Source organism: Macrotis lagotis, chromosome 5 (assembly GCF_037893015.1).
Source record: "Macrotis lagotis isolate mMagLag1 chromosome 5, bilby.v1.9.chrom.fasta, whole genome shotgun sequence".
In the NCBI taxonomy this organism is placed as follows: Eukaryota; Metazoa; Chordata; class Mammalia; order Peramelemorphia; family Peramelidae; genus Macrotis; species Macrotis lagotis.
In genome coordinates, this window is record NC_133662.1 from 137,898,788 (window position 1) to 137,923,158 (window position 24,371).

Below are 24,371 nucleotides of genomic sequence, written 5' to 3' on the forward strand. Positions count from 1 at the left end.
TCAGCTACCAAAGAGATATTCTTAAATTTTAGTTCAGGATTTGATCATGGTATTCCTCTACTTCATAAATGCCAGAAGCTATTACCTCCAATATTAAAAAAAAAAAAAGGTCTCTGGTTTGGCACTGAAAACTTTTCATAATGTGATTCCATCCAACCTTCACACACTATACATTCCAGCCAAACTGTCCTTTTTACTCTCCCTCAAACACAGTATTCTTTGTCTCATCTCAGAACCTTTGCACAAGACTGTTTCTCCATACTTGAAATGAACTTCCTCCTCACCCTCCACCTTTTGAATTCCTAATTTCCTTCAAATTTTAGTTCAGATATAACTTTCAACATATCTTTCCTGGTCTTCTCTGCACTTAGTACCTAGATTTATTTTTGGATTTATTTTATGTAAATTGTCCTTTGTATAAAAAGCTATAATTGCCACCTCTAAAAGAATGCAGGTTCCATCAAGGCAGGGACTGTTTCAGTTTTCATTCAAATGCCTAACAAAGTAATGACTTAAAAAAAAAAGGTTAGTTGATTGATTTCTCTGCAAAATACAACACAGCTATCATTTTCCCCTGTCCTGAAAACTGTGCCTTCCTTAATGTAACCTTAAATTCCATTAACTTCCTATCTTCACATTTTTTTGAATCAATTTGAGCAGTTAATCCACTTTAAAAAACCAAGATGTTTAACCAAAACATAAAACTTCACATTTATCCAAATTAAATATCAGTTTATTAAGTTTCATCCAACACTAAAGCCTAGAGGTATCTTTTTTAAATATTGGCCCACTGTGTTAGCTCCTACCTCCCTAGCTTTGTGTCCCCTACAAGTGTACTAAACACCCATCTATGCTTTCATCAAAATCTCTGACCAAAATGTTAAAAGAACACATCAATCATAGCCAGTACAAAAGGATATTTTTTTCCCAGGTTGACATAAAAACATTCAATTAATGACTCTTATAATATGGATCCAACCTTTCGAAGAGTTCAGAATCTATACCTAATTGTATAATCAACCATAGTTCATATCATTCCATTTTCTCCACAAAGGAGTGACTTTGTCAAAGTTTCCATTAAAAAATAGATAAATGAAGACAATAATTTAGTGTTTGATGAATGTAAACACCCTAACTACTGTGAAAAACACTGATTATTCAACAAAAACTGGTAGAAAAAAGCAGGAATGGAAAGCAATTTGACAAAATTAGACATAGATCAACATCTCACAAGTTCCAAATGAGTACATGATTTAGACATAGAGTGACATCCTTAATGATTTAGTAACAAGGAAGAAAAAATCTATGTATAGGGAAAATGTTCAAGACCAAAGAAGGGAAGCATCAAAGATAAATTAAAAAATTTTACAATAACAAAACAAATGCAGTTAAAATTAAAAAGGAAACAACCAGAAAAAAAATTTGCAACAACTTTCTTTAATAAGATCTCATTTTCCATGTATATTAAGATTGATTCAAACTAAAAAGAAAGCCATCTTATTTGAAAATGGACAAAGGCTATTCTCAGGTAATTCTCAGAAAACCCATGATGAAAATTACTAGCCACCTCCTAAGAGAGATGATGAACTCTTGAGTGCAGTTTTTAAAACATAACCAATATGGAAATGTTTTGTTTGACTATATGTATTAATTAGAAGGTATATTTTTTTTCCTTATGAGAGGGGGAGGTGAGGAAAGAAGTTGATTTGTGTTAATTTTTTAAAAAATAAAATTCTAAAAACCTTTTGGAGGGAACAGTTATTATCAGAATCTTAATTTCTCCTTTAAAAGACCCACCATCTCCCATTTCTGATGAATAACAATCATTGTTATTGGTCTCAAAAGTCAAATTTGAAAAAAATTCCAAGTATTATCTTAAAATGAAATCTCTCTGGTTTAGAATGATTTGTGTTATTTTCTATGAAAAGTATTTATTTTCTCAAACTAAATTAATTTTTCAGGTCAAATTTTTTGGGCAAAAACACAATGAACAAGAAGATTCTTCTCTTCATTCTTCATCCTTTCTTCCTTTCTAATCCTCTGTAAAGCAAGGCTAGAGAAAGGGAGCAGTTAACTAGGAAGGAAAAATAGAAGGACCAATCCCAAATAAAATCTCTAACCAAGCAGATTTGCTTCTGAGAAATCCCCAAAAGGATCAATGATAGCCTCATCACCCCTGAATGCTCACAGAGCTCATGGAATGTTCTATAACTGTGAAGCTATATAGGGCAATTAAGCTCAGAAACAAAAATTTGTCTTCTGTTTATCCTTTTTATTACATTAAGTAAAGAAAGAATCCAAAATTGGACCAGTTCCCAGGAATCCCTAAGACAAAGGTGATATAGGGTAAGCCTGAAAGCCTAAGACTTACCTCTGTCTACTCATAAATCCAAAATGAAAAGCTGAATAACTTCTGGTAAAATGCAAATATTCCCAGTAGGTAGGTGGCACAGTGAATAGAACACCTGCCCTGGAGTCAGGAGTCCCTGAATTCAAATTTGAACTCATTACCTAGTCATCTGACCTTGGGCAAGTCACTTAACCTCACTGCCTAGCAAAAACCTAAAAATAATTGCAAATATTCATAAAATGAATTCTTTCTAAGATAAGGCTGTGGATGGAGACAAGGTAAGACAAAAGACATGGAAAGAACCAAAAGATAACAACCTAAATAACAAACCCCAAAGATGGAGGAAATATTCTAGTTTGATTTACCCAGGATCTAAATTCTTATTAAGGGACTACTATTTGCAAAGAACTGAAAGGGATTTCTTTTGTTAAGGACTATGATTTAATCAGCAACCTTGTAAAGAAACTAGTATAAAAACAAATGTCTTTCCTAAGTAACAGAAGGTAAGAAGGCTCATTAAAAATCAATTTAGTTTCAGTAATTACTGTTTGAATATTATGCATTTTTTTAAACTAAACTAGTCCAATAGTCATTCTGAGTTACTTCTTCACTGAAGTCTCAACAAAGTATATTTCCTCATTCAGTGTATCTCACAATACATTCATAATTCATCTGGCATGACTCTTATAGTTTCTTCTCAAAAATAGAGGGGGCCCAAAGTCCTGAACATAATTTCACTAGATCCTTTAAGATTACATGGAAAGCATTATGTCACAGAACTGTCCATCAACTGTTATTGCCTGCTCTTGTTATATGACCAATCCAACCTCCAATTCCAATAAGACAAATCCTAGATTGTAACATCATGACATATTTCCTCATTGTTATGATGTTGCAGTCCACTAACACCTACTTTTTATCATTCCATTGTCCTATGAGTCACCTATAACTCTGAATCTTTGTTGCAATCTTTATATATTTGGTATATTGAATCAATCTGTATTCCATTATTCATAACATTATAGCATGACCATTAGATTACTGATGTTAAGATGATGTGAATTTTGCTTTAGCAAGCTGATTGGAATAATGGAAAGTTCTGTACAATTATCCAGATTCAACAAAGATCATTTTCTTCTGACCATTAAATTTTGGGCCTAAGCCATTTTCCATATACAGTCATATAGTTGCTGATGGACCTTATTGAGTTATCAATATACAAAATCAGAGTTTGAAAAAATAGGTATTCCTTGCTCTTGTTTCCCTGAGGAGTTTATTAGACCCAATTGTTATGGTTGTGATTGAGGTCTTTATTAAAGAGATTTTAAAATACTCATGCTTTTAATGTAATCAGAGCAATGTCACCTGTAAATAATAACCGATGGAAGAATATACCGTATATTCTATAGAAAGAATTCTTTAAATTTTCTTGCATGATGGACATTTTTAGTAGTTGGAATCCTAAGAATCTTTTCTTAAGTAAATATGTTTTAATGCATAAAATAAAATAAAGATAAGTTTATAGAAATAATTATCAATTTTTAAAAAATTAATTCATAGACACTAGGCTAATAACCCCAATCAATAAAGAATGGGTCTTCCATTTGGACTATGGGATAAAAATCTATGATGACAGTGTCAAACACCTTTGGTAAAAATATTCAACTCCAACTTTCTGCTTTGTATCTTACTTGACAATGCTATTTAGAGAATCTCTGAGCTATGTTATCTCTTTTGTTACATACAATAAGGAATCCTGCAAAATTTTAACCTGAATACCTTTTCAGAGAAAACCTTTAAGTTTGCAGTTTACTTTACCACTTTATAATCCTTTTTTAAAAAGGAATCAATAAATAAACAGGTGGGGGGGATTTTGTATTCTCTGTGTTCTCAGGACAACTGAATATGATTTCAAGTGTAATATGCTAATAAAATATTTTTTCAGAAACCTCTTTCCTTATCACACTACCATCAAGGATGACTTTGATAAAATATATTAATTATTCTCATGAAGAGATAAGAAAGAAATTAGCTGGGTCATGGATTAGGAAATTTTCTTCTCTTGATCTTTTTGGTAGTACTAGCAGGCATAAGTTTTACCCCAAAATACTTGGTATCCTACTCTCCTTTTAATGTCTTGAAATCAATGGTTCAATGACTTCAAAAATTTGAAATACAATTCTCTTCTATGAATACTTATATCTAGTATAAATGTTCTTCCCTTTCGTTTTGTTTGGTTACACATGTACTTAATAGTACTAAGCATAAAAGTTAAGAATACAAATATGGAGGTTCATTGATAAAAATAACTGACAAATCTGTTCCATTTTTCATTTTTTATTCTAATTTTCATTTTTAAATGTCCATGTCATGAGCTATCTAAATCATCTTATCTAATTAAAATCATAAAAATATGCTAAAATATTCATAAGCATTTTTGGTCATTTGCAAATGTTTCTAGGGTGTTAAGTAACAAAATGAAACTTTCCAGGGATTAAATTTTGACACATATAATCTAAATGCAAAGAATTAAAAGCTACTCAGTACCAACCCAATTCTTCTAACTTTAGGTTTTATATATTCAAAGAGACATTTATCTAGAAAAGCAGAATCCAATCTTTAGTCTCCCAAAGAAGATAAAAATTGCATTTCATTTCATTAAGCATAGATTTTCCTTGGTTTTTAAGGTAATATCAGCATTTTTTGAAAAAAAAAAGTCTTCACAGGCAAAATGACTTAATACCCAAAGACCAAGAATAATATAAGATCACATAAAGGCCTATAAGCACTTTTAATACAGAAACAGAACTCTGACAGCTTCAAATTTCATGTTTATGTTTTCTGTTCATATATTCTGGAGAAAAAGGTTAATAAGTGAGAAAACCTCATCTTCCTTTCTACTAACTTACCTTCAGATGTTCTGAACAGTTGAATATATATAGTTTCATTTTCATTATTGTACCATGTTATATTATTCTATTTCAGAAAAGCATTCATACTGCCTTAGCTGGTTCATTCAACAAACACAAGCCTGAGATGTACAGTGGAGGAGTGCTAGATTGGAGTCAGGAAAATAAGAGTTCACCACTAACTATAGACATTTGATGGTTATATGACCCTTATGATTTTACCTCTGTTTACCTCAGTTTTTTCATCTGTAAAACAAGAATAATAATAATAATTGCATTTACCTCTCAGGAATATTTGAGGATTAAATGAAATAATAATTATGAAATGCTTAAAACAGTGCCTGATACATAATAATTGCTGTATAAACACTAATCATCATCATCATTATCATTATTTCTTCTATGATTAAAGGGAATGTATGAAATGAATTCAAAAAGTTGGTCAAATGATTATCTGTACCTATGTAGTATTCTGGATTAAGCTGCTAAATTTCAGGGGCATGAATCATAAGAACAAGACTAGGGTTATAGATGGTATAGGTATGAAAGTAGCCTTAAATGTTCTTAATAAGCCAGAGCTTATTATAATCATTTATAATTTATAATCATTTCCCACCATAGTTTGAAGATGTTTGCCATTCATTCTTGAAGAACATGACATCAAGGGAAGTGCCAAGACAAATACATGAATTGGATTTGAGTGAGTGCTCTGCTAAGTCAACAAACTCACTTTCTCCTCCAGAGTCATCTGGGTCCAGTGGCAAGATATGAATCAGGATGACTGGAAGTGACCCTGGATGTGAGGCAACCAAGATTAAGTGACTTGCCCAAGAACACACAGCTAGTAAGTATCAAATTTCTGAGGTGGTATTGTAATTCCCACCTCCTGACTCCAAGGCCTGATTCCACTGAACCACCTAGACACCACAGCCTTGTCTATGACCTTAAGTTATTTGTCTTCCTATGCTCCTTCACTGTTTTTGACACAATTCCATCCATTCTCCTACCTATCATCACACTTCCTAATATGAAATTATTCATAATAAAATAGGATAGCTGGGTGACACAGTGGACAGAGCACCAGGTCTGGAGGAAGACTCATATTCCTGAGTTCAAATCTGGCTTCAAACATTTACTAGCTGTGTGACCCAAAGCTAATCTTCTTAAACCTCTTTGTTTCAGTTTCCCTCATCTATAAATCAAGCTAGAGAAGGAAATGGCAAGTCACTCTAGCATCTTTGCCAAGAAAACCCCAATGGGTTCATAGCTATTCAGGCAGACTGAAACAACAACCAAAATACTAGTTATGGTAAATGCAAAAATAAATACGATCTTCTCCTGCCCTAAAGAAGCATATAAATTACCTAAGGTGATAAGTAATTTATACACAAATACTATACAAATTGGTAGACAAGTACAGATGAGAAATATAAAGTGTTAAACTGGAGTACAATGTGCTATTTCAACTAAATATCATGTTTGAATCAATATAATACATAATAAATAGGGAATCACAGTCATAGAATCTTTAGAGCTACAAGGGATCATAGAGAATATAGTGCCATAATGGAAAAAATATTGATTCTGCATGATCCCATTTGGAGTTTTCTTGGCAAAGACACTGAAGTAGTTTAGCATTTCCTTCTCCAGCCCATTTTGCTAATGAGGAAACTGAGACAAACAGGGTTAAGTGACTTGCTCAGGGTCACATAGCAAGCAAAAGTCTGAGGTTGAATTTAAACTTAGATATTCATGACTCCAAGTTTAGCACTGTATCTACTATGCTACCTAGATGTCCCTATAAATAAAAATGGAAACAGAAAATACTACTTCCTTCTATATCTCTCTCAGAAAAATCTTGAGTTTTATGTAAACTGAAAATACAAAACAATATAGTAAACACATAACAAGGATACTTAGAAATTCAAAGGCATGTCAGAACCAATTCTGACATATGACCTGTCAAACTTTTAGCATCCTTGACAAAGGAGCTTTAGTTTGTACCTTTAAACGCAAAACTATGATCTGGGATTTCTTGGAGGCACCAAACATTCCAAGTTCAGATTCTTTCTAACATTGGGAAATCAGATTATGAGGGGAAAAATGTTCAAGCTAAAGTTGCAATTAGGTCTATCACCAATGCTACAAATTAAATCTAATTTAGAAAATTTGGTCAATTGTTTCCCTTCACTGTTTGTACTCACAGTTTGTCAGTCTTTGCCTTAGAAAATTTAATTCATTTGTTTCACTCTGTCAAAGGGAAATTACAAGTGAAAATTCTCAGAGAGGCAATGGTAATAAGGTTATCTATCTCAAATTAACACCATTATGATCAACCAACTCAGTGAGATGGGCAAGTTGTGACCTTGGACAAATTAAATCACTGAACCCTTATTGTCTTGCATTCAGAGCCATCTCCAGTCTACTTGATTCATATTTGGTCACTAGACCCAGATGGCTCTGGAGAAGGTGAGTTTGGTAACTTAGCACAGCACTCACTCATTCAGTATAGACTGAAATATTAAGACTAAAGAAAATGAAAGACAAGCTCAGTGTAATGATAGGGTTTATTTTCCAGTATAAGTTGTTGAATGCACATAGCATTGAGAAGCCCTAAGGAACTAGACAAACAAAACAGTGGGTTTGATAACATCTAAACCCATCTGCTTATTTTATATGAATCTTCTCCCTTCTATTTCTACTTTCCATTTTATTTGTGGGATTTAAAATAGAAAAACTTTATCTCAACATTGAAAAAAACTTTAGAAAGCTTGAGAGTCTTCTAATCATTGACTAATTGATCATTTATTATGACTTATTAAAAGGAATTATTGCATTATTAGCCCCAGGTAATAATTCATATACACTAAATGAATAAAGTCTAAGAAACAGTACCATGAAGTAATTTTGTACAACTTGTTCAAGGGAATGTGTTTTGTAGGAGTTATTTGTGTGTTTAATGTAAAGTGCTATGTCAAAGGATTGAAAAAAATAATTTTAAAGAGTTAACAATGCAAGAAGGCTACCAGCACTATAAGAAAAAATGCTTAAAAAATATTTTTAGTTACTACCAGTGATTTCATTATTGTAAATACAGGCATTTCATCTGTCTGACTTTTCTGGAGCAATGAGATCTTAGGCCAGAAAATGTGACCAGATAAAGGCTTGGGAGGTGGAAGGAATGAGTGTGAAAGAATTCACCTAAAAGACCAACTCTAGACCTAGAAGAATTTTGAGACAAAAAAGATTTATTTATATATTACTGTGATAAGCAGAAACTAAAAGTTTGAGAAAATAAAGGCAGATGACTGATCCCCTGAAGGAAGGAACAAGAAAGAAAGGAAAAACAAGTTAGCAGGAGCAGCAGGGGATTTGCTGTAAAGAAGGAAAAGTAAAAAATAACTACAGTGTTGTACTTGGCTGATTCTAGGAGATTCACAGAACATAAGAGGTATAGGGACATAAGATTTTATTTTAGATCATACTCCCCAAGAGCAGACTGGTTCCCAAAGAGAGATGGAAATCCAAGAGAAGTTGTGCTTTTAAAGAGGCAGGAAGATAAGGTAATTAGGGATATGTACATGAGGGAAAGTAGCAGAAAGACTTAATCCTTTCAGACTGGGGTAAGAATCAATTGCTTTGTTGAGAGGAGCTTGTCTTGTGCTAGGGACAGGTACTTTATGAAAATTCATTTATCTAATCTCAATAGCTTGGGATGGGAATAAGGGCAAATATGTGAATCAATGACCTCCAGTGGGATGGAGATCAAAGCTAAAATATAATATACATTTTAAGGGAATTTAAGGGAAAGGCAGAGGGATAAGGTTAATCATAAACATATTTCTCTGTCCAATATTTCCTCTACTACAAGGTGACTTGGCCATGGTCTCTTATGTGGTATATTAGATAGAGTACTGATTTGGAATCAGAAAGATTGATTCATGTCATGTGTTCAAATCTGTCTTAGACACTTACTAGCTTTATGATCCTTCAGTTCCTTGTGTGTAAAATGAGCTGGGAAAAGTATCTTTACCAAGAAAACAACACAATGGGGGCAAAAAAAAGAGAACTGAAATGAATCAATAATAACCATAGCCAGAATATGTCTGAGGTGTGACTTGAAATATGACAAGGTGAACCAAAACCAAATTTTACAACAAATCTCATGACATTAAGATCTCTATATCTAGAGCTATAGAAGTTTGAAAGAACCATTAAATTGAACCCCAGTCAAATATAAAAAGCAGGTTGGTTCCATCCTATTCAACTTAAGGTCAACTGACTATCAACTATTAACCAGAATAAATAATAATAATGAATGAAGAATGAAAAATATTTGGGGGCAGCTAGGTGGTACAGTGGATAGAGCAGCAGCACTGGAGTCAGGAGTACCTGAGTTCAAATCGGGGCACTTAATAATTGCCTAGCTTTGTAGCCTTGGGCAAGCCACTTAACTCCATTTACCTTGAAAAAAAAACTAAAAAAATCTAAGGAGAAAAACAAATTGAAAACTAACTTGAATGGTCATTGTAACCACTTACAATAAAATGCTTTTTTTGTTTTTTTTATAAAAGAAAAATAGAAGGAGGTAGCTGTTAAAAAAAATTATAAAAGGAAACAAAAGGTAGCAAGAAAAAAAAATCAAAAGTTTCAATTACAAAAAGTCCCTGAGGGAACAGGAAAAAGTAAAACAAAAAGGGAATTTAGAAAAGTGAACAGCCTACTTCAAAATTTAGCCTAAGGCTAAACATGTTTACCTTTATTTGCACAATGACAAACAACAGATGTGCTCAAGAGTTATTTCCATCCACTCAAAATTTGACTTAGTAAAACCCTGGCTAGGGATCCTTAAATGATATTGAGTAATTAGGGAATGAAATTGATAAAGATTATCTGGAAAGGTTAAATTTTTCTGATGAGAAAGCAATTTTTGTGAGTTAGAACCAGAAAATCAATAACCAAGTGATTATCAGTTATTTGACACTGAGACCAGATCTTTAGTAGGAAAGAAGGAATGGATCTGAGGTTAAAAAAAATTTTTTTAAAGTAGCAAGACTAGTTATGGACTAGTTATGTTGGCAAGAAAAAAAAGATAAAAGTTGTCTTAAAGATGACTCAAATGTCATGAGGCTGAAGGAAGTAAGATAATAGAACCACCAGTGGAGATAAGGAAGTGGTAGGGGGAAATGGTGAGTAAGGGAATCTAAGGAACTCTGCTAATAGTTACATGTTTGTGGTTTCTAAAGCTAAATACAAGTATGAAATATGTTTTCTAAGCCTGAGTAAAAAAAATAACTAACTAGATGCACAAAGTGTTGCATTAAAGGTCATTAAAATCCATAGAATTATAAAACTGGATCAGACCTTGAAAAATCCTCTTCATTCAATTTAATGAGACCCGAGTCATAGAATTTTAGAGTTGGAAAAGCCCTTAGGGATTACCTATTTCAACTCCCTTATTTCACAAGTAGAGAAACAGGTTAAGAGAGGGCAAGTGATTTGCTCAAAGTGACACACAGCCATTAAGTAAAGGGTTCAGGTGTTCTATTTTCAAGCCTGGTGCTTGGTGCTCTCTCAGTTACATAACCCTACTTCTCTATCCAAATATTTGAGCATATACATTGATCACTAAGTCTTTTTCCTACCCAAGTATTGTGTCTACCTACTGTGTGTGTGTGTGTGCCTAGCTCATAATGGACTTTATAAATACTTAGAGAACTATGATTCACTCAATCTTTTGCATATATAAAAACAATGCCATATAATTCACAAGATAGTGAAAAAAAGTCAATCAAGATGATCATGTATATACACAAGATTTGTAAGGAAGACCAAGAAATTCTAGTCTGCTATAGCTACTTTGCTTGTTAGACTAATACCAAATAAATAAAGACAAAACTCTAAGGAATTTTTTAAAAAAATGAATACTAAGGATTTGGGGAAAACTAAACCATTGGAAAGAGTCCAGGATCTGAACTCAAAAAGACTCATTTTCCTAAGTTCAAATCTGACCTGATTCTTTCTAGCTATGTGACCCTAGTCAAGTCACCTAACTGTGCTTCAGTGCCTCATCTATAAAGTGAGCTGGAGAAGTAAAGAGCAAACCATTCCAGTGTCTTTGCCAAGAAAATCTCAAATGGGGTCATGAAGAGTGGAACCTGACTGAAATGTCTGAATTAACTGAATAACAAAAGATTCTTACTCTGAAGTAACTCATCTTAGCAAGTCTGAGAGGCACTGCTTATAGGAGATAGAGGGCTGGTCCCCAAGCTAGAAAATCCTAGAACTCAATAATTATCTCTGACATATTTTTGGCAAATCACTTATCTTCTCAATCTTTTGGGCAACTCTCTAGACTATTAAGTTGCAGAGGGGGAAATAACCTGAATTCTGGCTAAATGGAGTTTCCTTCTTCTGGAAGTTTTTATACCAATGAAATCATTGGTTTACTTCTTTTTCAGTTTTAGCACTTTCAAAATAGATTGAGAATCATCACTGAGGTTAGAAAAGTAAAGAGTTTTCCTAAAGCTACTACCCTAGACTCAGGTTGTAGAAAGAAGGCTCTAAACCTATCCAAGCACTAAAAAAGACAAGTTATCTCTAACCTATTGCTGATATGAAATCAAAGATAGAATCAATCATTTTGGTGGCCACTTGAAAACATTTTTTCCACACTCCTATAAATACAGAATTGTATTTATTTTCATTTCCTTATGCCTTCCCTTTTACCCACAAGCTAGATTAATATGTGAACTCTGATATCATTTATATTATTGCAAACCTTGCATCAGAAATGCCAACAATAATGGTATATGGTTACTTCACAGGCATATTATGTAGCCTTTGGCTCAAACCCCCATCTCAAAACTTAAGGTTGTTTCTCCACCAGACAGCATAACTGAAACCCACTGCCCAACTAAGAAGCATACAGGTCATAATACTAAAATATAATTTCATCAAAGATAAACATACACACACACACACACACACACACACACACACACACACACACAATCTCTTAGACTATTCATGTCTGACACCAATTTTTCTATTAGCAATTATAGTGCATGAAGCAAACTGGCTGGCACAGTGGATAAGGCACTTGTTCTTGGAGTCAGGAGGACAGGACATTGAAACTTACTAGGTATGTGACCCTGGGCAAGTCACTTTACCTTGATTGCCTGGCATCCAAGGCCATCTCCAGTTATCCTGATTTATATCTGGCCACTGGATCCAGATGGCTCTAGAAGAGAAAGTAAGGCTGGTGGCAACATAGCACCCCCTCACTGATATCATGGCCTTCTTCAAGAATGAAAGACAAGTAGGTTATAATGGGAAATGATAATAAAGAGAGTAGTCCATGGATAAATTAATTTTTTTCCCACCAAGGCCCTCTAATGACATGAACCACTCTCTCAAAAGACTGAGTTGTCTTTGGCAGGCTTAGTCCTTCTAACCTGGTCTGCCAACATTCACAATTTGTCTACCCTCTGATGATGGACTGCTTCTTTCATAAGATAATGCCCTTTTCCATCTGCTCTTGTCACATAGTTCTCTCTAAGAATAGTAGAGATTACAGAGTAACCTGAGAATTTCTCTCATATTTGATAAATGAACTAAGCTTTCAAACCAATGAACAGCTAGAATCACAGGTACTTTTGTTCTAGAGGCTATCTTGTTAAAAACTCAATTACCTCTGAAAACCAGAAGTTTACTTACCCAAAAGTGAAAATCATTGTCACCCTTTTTAAAGTTTTACAAATAGAAAAAGATACAACAAGCAGTCATCACAACTCCCACCCAGGGTTACTGGAGAGCCATTAGATTTAACTTTATAAGGTTAAGTGTATCCCTTCCCAAAGGATTATTGTCTAGCAATTGACAAAGCACCTTTACCTTTCCTCCATTATTTATAAGCAAGTACATGATAGGAAAGGTTGAAAATGCCAATGAGGCCAAGTAGAGATCAGTAAGAGCATTATGCTTTTTAATCAAATATGCTTTCCTGGATAGCCAGCCTTAATGACTCCCAATGAACTTAGGAAAAGAGATCAGATGCCTTGCTTTCCTAAGTAGTATGATATTATAAAAGTACTATATTTTAAATATAATTTCAGTCGAAGACCAGTAAAGTAATTTAATTAAAGTTGAATACTACTGAAGTTAGGGTCATGGGTTTGACCCTCATAAATAAATGAATAGCATTTCAATCATTTTAGTACCAACCTTCTTAACTATATACCTTACTCAATTCTATATTCTCTTTCCTCTGAACTCCATTCAAATGGTTTGCACATAATAGATATTTGATAAATATTTGTTCAGTCAGTTGAAATCAATTAATCTTTTTCAAAGACATGGCTTACACTTCTAATTCTGACCATAAAATAATTCTTGCCCTTGGTCACAATCTAGGGTTGAGAAAAGAAAGTGATGCTAACTTGATGAGGTCCTGGGGTACAGCAATATCTGAATGCTCTCCCTCCTCACCTCTAACTGCATGACATTCTAGTTTCCTTTAAGACTCAATTCAAGCACCATCTTCTACTTGAGGTTTTTCCTGGTTCCCCCTGCTTTTATTTCCCCACAAAATTATTTTGTGTATCTTTTGCATCCCCCTTGGGAACATGGGCTCTGTAATGTGTGTACTAACTGATTAAATGTGCTAGAGTTTAAATCTTTCACAGGGGAATCAAACAATGGAACAGCACAACTAGCCAATTAGGAGGATTCCTGATGCCTAGGGCTGCTTGGCATATCGGTAATCCTTTGCTAAGTAAAGATAACTGAAATCAGAAATGTCTGCAACTGCTGAAACCAGTCTTGACCAGGTCAGAGAAAAACAAATATTTTGGTTTCTGACTTACCTAAAGAGGAGCAAACATCCTGCTTTCTGATTTACATATTTACAAATATCTTCTCTCTAGAACCCATTTCCCACTTGACTTCCCAATTTATTATTCCCTGACTTAGATATAAATACCTCAAAAAGTCTGAAATACCACAAATATGTATAAATACCTCATATTTTTCCATATCAATAAGTTTTTTATGTCAATAGATTCAGAAAAGACTTTTGATAAAGTTCAATAATCCTATTAAAAAAAACACTTGAAAGTTTTGCTATAAAGGTAGTTTTCAAGTGGATAAAAAAAGCATTTATCTAACCCAACTGACAGATATTATTTGTAATGAGGATATACTACAAGTCTTCCCAATAAACTCAGGTTCAAAACAAGGATACTCACTCTCATCAATATTATTCAGTATTGTATTGGAAATCCTAGCAATGGTCATGAGAAGAAAAAGAAATGGAATCAGAAAAGGGATGAGGTGATAAATTTATCTCTTTTTTGCAGATGATGTGATAAACTTGGAAAATCCCAAAGACTCAACTAACTAAAAACTAGTTGAAGCAATAATTTTAGCAAAGTATGGAGGATAAAATAAATCCACATAATTCATCAGCATTCCAAAAAAGCACACACATACACCAAAAACCCTGCAAGAAGAGAGTAAAAGATGCCCCACCTAAAATAATTCTAGACAATATAAAATCATGGGAATATAACTGCCAAAAGAAATCCAGGAATTATATAAACAAAATTTTTGTTTGAATGACCTAGTAATTTTTTTTGAAAAAAAATGTCAGTAAACTTTAAATATAGCCAGCTCTCTAGTGAGCAGGGGCAGATGATCCAGGTCCTTGGTTTCTCTTTTAAGAGTATGAAGCTTAAGATCCATCAGAAAAAGTGACATGACAATCAACAAAAGCAAATGTGATCATGGACTTCATTAAAAAGCAAAGTATCCAGAAAGGTGGGGTTGGTAATGCTGTTGCATTCTTCCTTAGTCCGAAGTCACATGTGACATTCTTCAGAATGTCATTGTCATACATATCCAGAGGAGGTGGAGCAGATTGGAAAAGACTTGAGACCTGGAATGATCTCTTCACCATTAGTAGGATGGCTTGCCTGGCAGACCCCTGAGGTCTTTGAGCAGAGCACCTGGATCACTTCCCATTAGGCAAATCATAGAAGGGATGCTTGGTCGGGGATAGATTGGACTTGAGATGACTCATGAGGTTCTTGAGATTCTGTGATTCCTGTTCCCTTTGGTGGGACTATTTTAATGTTTCAGCAGCAGCAGTTTCCTTATGAACAAGGCTTAGAATTCACTTTTGCTACATTTTTTTTTGGATGTAAACTCCTGCTTTGATTGCTATGAGTTTCTCTTTGTTCTTTGGCCATAACTCTTACCCATAATCATCTCCTAAGTCACTTGAAGTATTACTTGGGTTCTGAAGAAGCCCAAAGATAGTATATCATGTCAATAGCAAAATCCTCATAGTGACAGAAAGAAGGTAATTTCTTCTTGGTACATGAAAATCAACTTATAACAAGTCCAATAAATGAGGCTGAGGCCTTACCTGCCTTTAGTCTGTACACATTCTCCACATCCCTCACATCCTTCTCCAAAGGACTTAAGTGTCTAAAACTCTTGTTTGCTGGCTTCATTTAATGTAGCACTGATGGAGAGAAACGTGGGCATGGGGGTAGAGATCAGTTGGAGAAAAACTTTGTAAATCTTTTGTTTGCATAGTAAAGGGAATCTTCCTTTATCATCTAATTTGGGCCTGACCTTCAACTTAGATTGCATTGCTTTTCCTGGGCAGCCAGGAGCACAAGTCCTGGAAAACCACCCAAAAGGGACCCCTCCCCCAAAGGCAAAATCTCCAGTGAGGGACTTGGATCACTCCCAGGTCACTACCCCCTTCCAGGGACTCAGGGAGAGAACTTAAGGGGAAGGAGGAGAGGGTTTACTCTCTTTGACATTCCAGTCTCATGCTGAATGCGGGCCAGCTAGCAATCCATGTGACGCTTCTCTTTAAACTCTTTCTAACTTTTATATCCCTTTCTTAATATGCTGTAACTTTGGTAAATCTCTATCTTCTTTCCAAAACCTGCATTCCCAGAAAACTGAACCCAAGAAACAAATCAGCAGCAACAGTACTCAAGCAGTATCATGAATGAAATGAATTCTACTTCAGAATCACCACACTATAAATCCCTGCCTTTAGACTATTACTCCAATACTTGTGAAATGGAATCTCTACAAAAACCTAAATACCAAAAGCAATGGACTTTTCTTTGGCATAGGAGATAACAAAAGTTATTTTTAAAAAAACTATTTATATGAGTAATAAAACATGATTTAAATAATTGGAGAAATTGTAAATTATTCATGAATAGGCAGGGCCAACATAATAAAAATGACAATTTTACCTTAACTAATTTATATATTTAACAATACCCCAAATTAAATTAACAATAAATCATTTTACTGAATTAGAAAAGATAGTAACAAAATTCATTTGAAAGAATAAAAAGTCAAGACTAAAAAAGGAATGAAAAAATGTAAAAGGAGTTTTAGCAGTATCAGATATTAACCAATATAATAATAAGGAATTAGCCAAAGAAACAGAGAGGTAGATCAATGAAATACTTACAATTTATAGTAGCAAATAAACATTAATAACCTTGGATTTAACAAATGTGAAGACTTAAGATTTGGGGATAAGAATTTATTATTTGGTAAAAATTGTTGGAAAAATTAGAAAGCAGAATGATAGAAACTTGGCATAGGGCAGTATCCTATACCATTTACCAAGATGAGGTCAAAATAGATAAATGACCTAGATATAAAGAGAGATGTTACAAGAAAAATTAGAAGAACATATTACTTATCAGACTTATAGATAAGTAAATAATTTTTATATAAATAAAAGAAAGTACAAAATAGATAATTTTGATGAAATTTAAAAGTTATTATACAAATTTAGCCAAGAGCAGAAGGAAAGCAGATAAAGGTCTCATATCTAAAAAATAAAAAGAACTTTGTCAAATCTATAAGAATTAAATCATTCCTCAATTGATAAATGGTCAAATGACATGAATAAGAAGTTTTCTAATAAAGAAACCATAATAATTTAGTCATATAAAATAATTTTTAGTCCTAATTTGTCTAAATTATTATTGATTAGAGAAATGTCAATTAAAACAACCTTGAGATAACATTTTACACCTACCTGAATGGTTAAAAATGATACAAAGAGAAAGTGACAAATGTAGGAGGGAATATGGAAAAATTGAAACACTGATTCATCATTGGTGGAATTTGTGAATTGATCCAACCACTTTAGAGGACAATTTGGAATTATGCTCAAAGAGTTATTAAAATACCTATTCCCTTTGAACTCCAAATTGTAGAGCTGTCCATCAGTTGGGGAATGGCCAAACAATGATCTATAATTGTGATGAAATACTACTGTGTTATAAGCAATGATGAACTCAATGAGCTTAGAAAAATATGGAAACAAATGAAATGAGAAGCAAAATGAGTGAAACCAAAGAAACATTGTATACACTAATAACAGTATTGTTTTTAAGAATGACTTTGAGTGAATTAGTTATTTTGACTCTTACCCACATAAACAAAATAAGATGCACTATCTACATTCAGAGAAAGAATCCCTATTTGAGCCTTTTCATAGCTATCTCTAGGGCAGTAGGGGAGAAGAGTGGGGGGGGGAGGAGAAAAAAAGTTAATTTACATAATTTTGTTATCTATTTGAAAGGAATAGCAAGTTATTCATGGTGGATATGTAGTATCATGTACAACCATCTTTTATTGTATGTTATGAAAATATCTGTTTTATTCTATATATAAATACACATACATACACACATATTAATGTAATAAATCAATTTTAAAAATAATCTTTGAAAGGATGATCAGATTCTGGTCATCTTGACAACTTATGGTTGTCTTCTCTAGAGAATGTTCCCCTGGGCATCTGTCTTTCAACAGTAGGGCCCAAAATGTATACTTAAGAAAAGTTTGTAGATTGCTTGAATAAATAGAAATGGATGTGGCCATCATGTGCATAATCTACATAGAGAAGGCATTTTTTATAAATGAGGGCAAAATCTCCTATTGTCCTGAGGTTTTAGCAGAATTGGTTATACTTCCCTTTGCAAAGATTGTTTTTAACCCTTGCTATCTTCTGGCATTTTTGTCACAGAAATGTTTTATCTAAATTTCTGAGATTTACCTTTATTACTTGACAATAGTAAGGAGTCTGTGGATTTGAAAACAGTGCTTCCTTTTAAAAAATATCATAGTGCCCACTATCTTAATCCTCTTTTACACATTTATCTGCTACCTTTGAAGGTTACAAAGACTACATTAGGGCCTGTATGAATTTCTAGTTCCCCCCTTTTGGTTATTCCTTCTTCCTTTTTATTGAGAAGGTAAGATATGGAGAGGAAGTTTGAGTGCTAAATTTAGAAAACAGGGAGCTCTAGATCTAAAACCTGCCTCTTGACTTTTACAGAGTGTGACATAGGCAAATCACATCATCTCTCTGAGCTTTGGTTATAGCATCTATAAAACAGGGATAGTATAGTAGAATTACAAGGTTGTTTTGAAGCTAAAATGAGAAGATGCATATCCTAAAGTGATCTTTCAGAAGAGTAGTGTCTGATATATTGTGAATTCTTTAATACCTGTTGCTTTACTGAGTGATAAATCAGAGTTGCTACTTGGTATCCAAAGATAAACATACATTTTTATATTAGCCACCATTAATATCATCATCATCATCATTATCATCATCATTAGTATTAGTTTAGGTTTTTGAAAGGCAATGGGGTTAAGTGGCTTGCCCAAGGCCACACAGCTAGGTAATTATTAAGTGTCTGGGGCTGGATTTGAACTCAGGTACTCCTGACTCCTGAGCAGGTGCTATATCCACTGTGTCACCTAGCTGCCCCTAGTCATTATTATTATTAAAGATAAATTTTGTATACACTATTACAAGCAATAGCAGTTTCCCAAGAGAAATGAAAGGAAAAAAGCAGCAAAAAAAAGAAGTGGGCTTTAAGAAGAAAAATGTTGTTATATATCCTGCTGTATTTGGATACAGTTTAATTTAGCAAATATATATTAAGACTTTACTGTATATGAGACCCTGGGGATGAAAACAAACTACTTCCTGGAAGGAATGTTTTATTCTATTGGAGACAAACAAAATGCACAAAGATAAGTATAATATAGGTTCAGGAGTACAAGTAATAATAAAGAGAACAAAATGATTTGAAGAGGGTAAAATGACTAATGAAGGGATGGGAAGGGAGTAGGGATGTATTCAATTAACAGGTAGTACCTGAACAAAGTACTGAAGGAATCTGTAGGACAGAGAAGAGGGAGTGGATGACATTTTAAGAAGAAAGAGATTCTGTGATAAAATCTCTACAATAGCAAAGGCAAAACATTCTTTTAAAAAAAAAACCTAGAATACAACATATTAATACACTTATCCTCTCAGTCAGTTCCCTTCCTTCATCTTCCTTTAAGATACTGTTAGAGGGGCAGCTGGGGGTGCAGTGGATAGAGCACAGCCCTGGAGTCAGGAGTACCTGAGTTCAATCTCATCTGGCCTCAGACACTTAATAATTACCTAGCTGTGTGGCCTTGGGCAAGTCACTTAACCCCACTGCCTTGCAAAATCCTAAAAAAAAAAAAACCTAAAAAAAAAGATTGCTAGAGTCATAGGGAACAATTTAGTGGTAAAGGGAACAACAAAAGCATTGAGTAGAGAGTTTTATCATCTGTCAAAGGATGAAACAAAATGCCATTTTTATAAATAAACATTTTGATGTCTAAAAAAGAAAAAAAATTGTATTTAAGGAAACAGCTTTCAGATAGGATTTGAATAGTTTCAGAATGATTTTAGAAAAATTGAATTATGGTGTCAACAAATATCTCATAAATGATAAAGGATGCATTTCATATAAGTAAAGAGGTGATTTAAAGGATTGGAAAATTACTTTTATCTATTAAAATAGATTTTAAAAAGACAATAAAGTCACAATTCAAGGAAAGAAACAGAAAACAAATACAACATATATATACATACACACATACATAAAAATATAAAAGTGTGCACTCACTATTTTATTTCACCAATTATACCATTTTGTTAGACATAAATTCATTTCTTTGAATGTTTAATATCTAGTTTATGGTATTTGTGTTTAAAAGGGGAAGTAAACAAGACTAATCTACACATTATATGTTTAGAACACTGGCCCTTAACAACAGCCAAAAATCACACAGAGGACCTAAGCAATAATGTACTATTATTGGTAGATCTAGGAATTATTATAACCACTAGAAAATGCAAAGTGAAATTACAAAAAGAAAATGAATAAAACATCCATACATTTTTGACCCAGACATTCCATTGTTTGTTAGGTCTAAGAAATTCAGAGATGAAAAGAAATTCTGCAATCTAGCTTCTATCATCATTCAGTTGAGACTTTCCTTCTAAGTTATGAGTAATATCTTAATTGCCAAATCTAATTTTTTTCCCTCAGTCCTCCTTCACTCTTCTAAACTTTAGTCATGATTAACCATCCTCTTATCCCTGATAACTTTCTTCTTATTCAATTTTAATGACAGAGCTTTCTCCTGGTTCTCTTACTTTCTCCTACCACTCCTCAGTTTTTTTTTACTGATTTTTTTCTAGATCACAACTATTAAGCATGAGTTGGATGTCATTTAGTGTTCTGTCCTGAGCCATTTTCTCTTCTCCCACTATATATTTTTTTTTGCTTGGTGATTTGATCAGTTCACATGGATTCAATTATTTATTATTTCTTTGGGTATGACTCTCAGAATGATTTATTCAATCCTAAATTCTCTCCTGATTTCCAAACTGTTATCTTCACTTGTCTTTTAGACATCCCAAACTTGATTTTCCATAAATATCTTAAACTCAAAATGTCCAAAATTAAACTCATAGTCTTTTCCCCTTCACTTTTTTTTAGGTTTTTGCAAGGCAATGGGGTTAAGTGGCTTGCCCAAGGCCACACAGCTAGGTAATTATTAAGTATCTGAGGCTGGATTTGAACTCAGGTACTCCTGACTCTAGGGCCGGTGCTCTGTCCACTGTGCCACCTAGCTGCTACCTAGCCACCACCACCCCCCCCTTCACTTTTACTCTTGAGGGACTACCACCCTCCCAGTCATTCAGGTTGTAAACATAGATGTCAGTATCAACTCTACTTTCTTAACACCCTTAACTAACACCCTTTGCTAAGGCCAGTCGATTCTACCTTCACAACATCTTATATATAACCTCCTATCTTTCCTCTGATACTGTCATTACTGTGGTTTAAGGCCTCATTATTTTGTAACATGGATTTTTTTTAGGGTTTTTTTTTAGTTTTTTTTTTTGCAAGGCAATGGGGTTAAGTGGCTTGCCCAAGCCCACAAGACTATGTAATTATTAAGTGTTTGAGGCTGGATTTGAACTCAGGTACTCCTGACTTCAAGGCCAGTGCTCTATCCACTGTGCCACCTAGCCACCCCTTTACATAGATTATTACAATGGTCTCTGGTTGTCTCCCTGCCTTAAGTCTTTCCCCATTCCAGTCTATCTTCTGGATACTAACTGCAGCTACAAAGTGATCTTCATTCTTCTATTCAATAAATGCTAATAACTCTCTATTGCCTCCAGAATGAAATATAATACCCTTTCTTTGACTTTTAAACTCCTTCATAGCCATGCCTTTTCCCTAATATTTCAATGTACATATACCTAAAACTTCCTCACTCATACTCTTCAATCCAATGAATGTCATCCTTGTTGCTCTTTGAACAAGGCATCTCCTATCTCTGGTTTCTAAACATTTTTAATTGCTGCCTACCCCATGCCCCAAATACTCTCCCCCTCCTTATCTGTACCTCTAGTTTCTGTAACTTCCTCAGGTTCTCAATTTCTGAAAGAAGCCTTTCCCAGTCCTTTCTAATGTTAAAGCCTTGATCTGAGATCATTTCCAATTTATCCCATAAGTATCTTGTTTTAAAATTTGCTGGCATATTGTCTTCTCCATTAAGATTGTTAGGTACTTGAAGACAGAGTTTTTGCTCTTCTTTGTAGCCCCCAGGACATCACTGGGTGCCTGATACACAGTTCAATTAAAATTCTTAAATAAATCCTTGTTCACTTGACATTAAAAACACTACTGCTCCGCAGCAATTCATGTAATGAGGAACTGGAAACAAAGTAGATGCCCACTGACAGAAGAATGGTTAAATATTAATGTATCAAAAATAATGTCATTGTGATACAAATGAATACAATATAACAGGTGGACATTTATATATTATGCAAAATGAAAGCAGGAGAATCAGGAAAACAATAGGTACATTACCAGTGTAAACAGAAAGAGCAAAATAACTAAAACCTGAGGTGAAATTACTGCTTGTGAAATTACTGCCTTAGTTACAAAGTCAGGGCCACTGTAGATGTCAAGATATTTTGTTGATTTCATTAATTTTACTTGTTTCTTGTTACTTATTTCTTGTTTTGTTTTGTTTTTGGTACATGCAATTTGATTCTTTTGTTATAAGGGATGGTTCTCTAGGACAGGAAGGGGCAAAAACATTGGGAAATGTGGTTGATAAGAGAGGGAAAGAGATCAATAATTTCTTTTTTGAAAAGGAAAAATATTCCCTTCAAAATGACTGACTTTATTAATACCAGGTCTTTTGATTCTCATCCTCAAATTCTGTATCATTCAACACTCTACAACCTCTCCTTCCTTGGTTTGCATGACCCCAGACTCTACATCATTTCTTTTCCTAGCTTTCTGACCACTCATTTCTTTATTTCTTTCCCTGATTACTTTCTCTCCTCCTGGTCATAATTATGGACATATCCCAAATCTTTCTTTTAAACATTCTTTACCCCTTTCTTTATATTCTTTAACCTTGGTTACTTTATCCATTTCACAAGATTTTATACAAATATCTCCCAAACTTTCTCCACAAACTCCAGATTGGCATATTCAACAGGATGTCTCATCAGCACCTCAATTTCAGGTTCTCCTACTTCCCCTTTTCAATGCATTAGAGTTGCAATGTTTTAATGATGTCTTATCATCTATTTTTTGAAAGATCATTTAAAGACAGTAGAGGCTCAGACTGGCCAATATGACCAGAAAGGACAATGGTCATTGTTGGAAGGGTTGTGGGAAATCTGGGACACTAATACATAGTTGGTGGAACTGTGAACTCATCCAACCTTTCTGGAGAGCAATTTGGAATTATGCCCAAAAGGCAACAAAAATGTGCATAGCCTTTGATCCAGCAATACCACTACTGGGTCTCTAACCTGAAGAGATTATGAAAAAGGGTAAAAACATCACTTGTACAAAAATATTCATAGCAGCCTTGTTTGTGGTGGCAAAGAACTGGAAATTGAGTGACTGTCCATCAACTGAGGAATGGCTTAATAAACTGTGGTATATGTATGTCATGGAACACTATTGTTTAACTAGAAATGGGGGGATGGGAATTCAGGGAAGCATGGAAGGATTTGCATGAACTGATGCTGAGGGAGATGAGCAGAACCAGAAGAACACTGTATACTCTAACAGCAACATGAGGATGATGATCAACCTTGATGGACTTGCTCATACCAACAAGGCAACAATCAGGCACAATTTTGGAGTATTTGTGACAGAGAGTGCCATCTGTATCCTGAGAAAGAATTGTGGAGTTTGAGCAAAGACCAAAGACTATTACCTTTAATATTTTTTTTAGGTTTTTGCAAGGCAAACAGGCTTGCCCAAGGCCACACAGCTAGGTAATTATTAAGTGTCTGAGACCGTATTTGAACCCAGGTACTCCTGACTCCAAGGCCTGTGCTTTATCCACTATGCCACCTAGTCGCTCCACCTTTAATTTTTTAAAAAACTGCTATATCTCATACTTTATGCTTCTTCCTTAAGGATATGATTTCTCTCTCATCACATTAAACTTAGATCAATGCATACCATGGTAACAATGTAAAAACTTACAGACTACCTTCTGTGGGGGGGTAGGGGGAGGGAAGCAAGATTGGGGGGGGGATTGTAAAATTCAAAATAAATAAAATCTTTCAAAAAATGCAGTAGAGGCAGTATGGCAATATATAGATACTTGAAATGTTTTATGCATAATTCTATTTTAAAAATATATATAATTACAGCTTTCCAGGT

At 34.1% G+C, this 24,371-nt stretch overlaps 1 protein-coding gene across 2 annotated transcripts in view; it reads right to left on the reverse strand.

Moving 5' to 3' along the window:
* Positions 1-24,371, reverse strand: part of ARHGAP18 (Rho GTPase activating protein 18) — a 222,350-nt gene that overhangs the window by 111,899 nt on the left and 86,080 nt on the right. Inside the window, exon 1 of one of the 2 annotated variants that reach the window (XM_074187563.1) lies at positions 15,689-16,466. The exons of the other annotated variant lie outside the window; for it this stretch is intronic. The gene's annotated coding sequence lies outside the window, so the exon portion shown is untranslated. Of the gene's footprint in view, positions 1-15,688; positions 16,467-24,371 lie in introns of those variants that run through there. 2 annotated transcript variants of the gene reach the window in all.